A 4,251-nucleotide genomic window follows, 5' to 3' on the forward strand; every position below is an offset into this window, starting at 1 on the left:
AAATATTCTTCTAAAAAGAAATCCGATGTTCTACTTCTGCAGAAGTCAAGCCCCCAGATAGAAACTCTTCTTCCTGTCTCGTGTGTGCAAATACACTATGTGTGTATACACTATCGTACACTATGTGTGTATACACTATTGTACACTATGTGTATACACTATTGTACACTGTTTGTCTCGTGTGTGCAAATACACTATGCAAGCTTAGCCCATCTTTTGCCTTGTTGTAGGGGTAAATTTTTCTCCATAATTCATAGAATCTTTTGGAGCCAATAAGTAAGGATATATGTGGAGGTTGGAGATATAAAAGGGTTTTTTCTTTGTATTGCCCTGAAATCATGTCAAAGAGGCACAGCGGTCCCAGCCCATCCACACTCAGTAATGCGAGCTTTTTACCAGACATAAAGGATTTCATATTTCAGTCCTATAGTAGCTGCTTTGCCTGTATCCTCTGGACATAGTGTGATGATCTGCACACCACAATCCCAAGTGGATACTGTGACCAGATCTAAATTAATGAGCAAAATATAAAAATTTCAACCATTATTTTTATAACATATTTCTCAAATAACCAGAAATAAATAAGCATGTATTGGAAGAAGAATATACATAATTCATCATTTCTTATTGCCAGCATATTTCAGTACAAATATTAATTTTCAGGAGAAAATTGAACTTCCACATTGTGCTCTAATATAGGATTCTCAACACCAACTATACAAGTTGAGTAATTTTCCCCGGATGTGAATAATTTGTCACTGGATCTCAAATTGATTGAGATTGATGCCACTACCTGGTACTACTGGTTATTTAGACAGGTAATTGAACATAGTGACCGATTGCTTGGTTAGCAGTCAAGGGAGGAGAAACCCTAATTCCCTCAATCAGCTGAATATAATTGTCCTGAGTTAGAAGGAAAGGCCAGCATGGGCTAGACTTGGACAGCATTACAGAATAGTTACCCAGAGTCTGAGGTTACAAGTCAGGGATGTCAGAACAAAGCAGAACCATGGGCAGGTCTTGGAGTGTGACATGAGGCTGGGTTGGCATGTAGACTTTCCATGCTGGCTAAGACATTGACAATGCAGAGCCTGGTTATAAAACTATTAAAAGGAGTTTAAGCTGGGCACAGAATATCCAACCAGGTATTACTCTGTTACAGGGAACAGCTTCTCTTTTCAAATATATAGCCGTTTCTTCCAACAGTCAACTGGGTTTATAATTCATCTGGTTACCTTAAACGGAAATGTTTTTTCAGTAAATTTTATTTAAATTTAAAAGTAATCATTAAAGAAAATGGAGTCGAATTAAAAAATAAAACAAAAAATAATAAAGCAGGAAAACAGTCCTTACCCACTAGCTCAGCACCCTAGACTTTGTCCTCTACTGTGCCAGAGACTGAACCTTCTACCTCATCTTAGCTACCGACTGTCATAATAACACCCATCACTTTTCATCAGAAGTACTTACACCTACAAAATCTGAATTTCAAGCATCCCTTTAATAACTGTCTCCAAATATTACAATTTGTTTACTCTAGTGTTCCTACACAAGCAGTTTTTCAATCCCAAGCCAGTGAATTTACAGCTTTTGCCCTAGCCATACTCCTTGGCTTGGCCCCCCTTTTAATCCCCTACACAGCCTTGTTTCTGTGATTCATTCACTTGCTAGCATGCTTCTTCCTTACATCTTTTTGTCTTTATCACTACATATGGCTGTACAAACAAAACAAAACTCCATTTAAAACCAAAATGTATCCGCTCCACACATGGTGCTTAAGCAGCTAAATATTACTGAGACAACCACATGCTTGTTCAGATTGGTCCCAGCCTCTCAAATGGGCAAATACATCACCAGTTAAGCCTACCGTATTTCCTTCATAAATTAGTCTCAGGTATTTGGTGTACCTGAGTTGTGTGTTCTTGGTTCATCAAAATCTTTCACCACCACCTCACTAAAAACACACAACACCCATGCGTAGATAGACAGGCAAATTCTGTTCATGATCTCATCTCATAATTCTACAAAGCTTTGCAACAGTCAGAAAGTCTCATTTCATCCATAAAATCCTCCAAGCTAGCTCCCTTGGTGCCCACTCACTCTACCTTCCCTCCTGTTTACAAAAGATAAAGTGCCTGTCTTCCTAATTATGGAGAAAACTCCACCTGTCCTGCCTGGATCTCATCCCTTTTCCCTTTTTAAATGACTTCACTTTTGCTGTTTATGTCTTGCTCTGCTACATCAAAAATTCCCTCTCTATTCCCATTGACTATACAAAATGTTCTTTATATTAATACCCATCTTAAAGAAACTTCCAGAGATGTAAAACAAGGGTCCACAAATTTACCTAGGGATTTGATTGAGGGATGGTGGATTGCCATCCAACAGTATCAAAGTTACCATGATGATTAGCAAGTTAGCTTAGGAATATGTGATCATGGTTTCCAGTACAATTGTGAAATGATGTAAATGAACAAGAGGGCTAAGGCAGTGTGGTAACTGGGAGGCACAAAGGGAGTTTTAATGTCTTTCTTTCTTGGATTCTTAGGGTAAACCTTATCGCTATGGGAAACCACAGCATATTCAGTGAGTTTATCCTCCTCGGCTTTTCTGCTGACCCTCAGACCCAGATTCTCCTTTTCACATTGTTTCTGGTGATTTACCTCCTGACCTTGATGGGGAACCTGGTGATGCTGCTGGTTATCAGAGTTGATCCCCATCTCCACACACCCATGTACTTCTTTTTGGGACAGCTCTCCTTTCTGGATCTCTGCCATTCATCCGTCACAGTCCCCAAGATGCTGGAAAATCTACTTTCTGAAAGTAAAACCATCTTCGTAGAGAGCTGCCTGGCTTAGGCCTTCTTTGTGTTTACCACCGGGGGCACTGAGGCCTGTCTGCTGGCTGTGATGGCCTATGACCGCTACGTAGCCATCAGCGCCCCTCTGCTTTACGGCCAGGTGATGAACAGCCAGCTCTGTGTTGGGCTGGTGTGGGGCTCCTGGGGCCTGGCCTTTGTGGATGCTCTCATCAACATCCTCCTGGCTGTCGATTTAGACTACTGTGAGGACCAAACTATTCCCCACTTCAGCTGCGAGCTGTCCTCCCTCTTCCCTCTGTCTTGCTCTGATACCTCCACCAATTTCACGCTCCTGCTCTGCTCTTCATTCTTACATTTCTTTGGAACCTTCGTCTTCATCTTCTTCTCTTATACCCGTATTGTCTCCACCATCTTGAGCATCAGCTCCACCTCAGGCAGAAGTAAAGCCTTCTCTACCTGCTCCTCCCACCTCACTACTGTGATTTTGTTTTATGGCTCAGGTTTCCTCAGCTATCTGTTGCCAACCTCAGGCTCCCCGCTAGAGATGATCTTCCCTTTACAATACAGCGTGATCACTCCCATGCTGAATCCTCTCATCTATAGCCTGCAGAACAAGGAGGTGAAGGCAGCTGTGAGAAGAGTGTTAAGAAGATATGGTAGCTTTTTCATGTAGAGAACCAGAGAAACAGGACCGTGGAGAAGCTAAACTATTCTTTAACAAGATATGTAACTGGAAATTAAGGGTGTTTTTTTAGTATACTTCAGTTCAGTTCAGTCACTCAGTTGTGTCTCTTTGTAACCCCATGGACTGCAGCACGCCAGGCTTCCCTGTCCATCACCAACTCCCAGAGCTTGCTCAAACTCATGTCCACTGAGTCAGCGATGCCATCCAACCATCTGATCCTCTCTCATCCCCTTCTCCTTCTGCCTTCAATCCTTCCCAGCATCAGGGTCTTTTCAAAGTCAGTTCTTCACATCAGGTGGCCAATAATAATAATATTAGTATTCTTAGAAATATCTTTATTAGAAGTGTTCTTAAATCCTTTACTACTTGCATTAGAGAATGCGGGTCACTTCCATTCACTGATAAAATAGTGGTCTGAATGAAGCCTGAAAGTAGTGTTCTTAGAAACAAGGGATTGACCATCCTGCCAGATGTTAAAAGATATGCATGTGTCAGCATCTTAAGAAGACAGCAAGCTCTATTCAAAGGAGGATTAGTGGTCAGACTTCTTCAGAGGATGAGAAATGAGTCATGTAATTTTCCAAGGCATTGTTTATATACTTATGTTGTAGAGAACATCTGTTATTTTTGCCTGCCCAGTCTGCTTTTACCCTCCCTCCAGTAACTGCACACCACTCTCTTAAGGAAATTAACACCTCCCCACTCTGCATAGCCTGGTGGGCTCTCCATGGTACCCCCTGTCCCC

General features: G+C 41.6%; 1 pseudogene; it reads left to right on the plus strand.

Moving 5' to 3' along the window:
* Positions 1-2,564: 2,564 nt before the first annotated feature.
* On the plus strand, positions 2,565-3,494 carry LOC110146779 (olfactory receptor 8S1-like; annotated as a pseudogene).
* The last annotated feature ends 757 nt before the right edge of the window (positions 3,495-4,251 follow it).

The sequence above is a fragment of the Odocoileus virginianus genome, chromosome 24 (assembly GCF_023699985.2).
Source record: "Odocoileus virginianus isolate 20LAN1187 ecotype Illinois chromosome 24, Ovbor_1.2, whole genome shotgun sequence".
NCBI classification, from domain to species: Eukaryota; Metazoa; Chordata; class Mammalia; order Artiodactyla; family Cervidae; genus Odocoileus; species Odocoileus virginianus.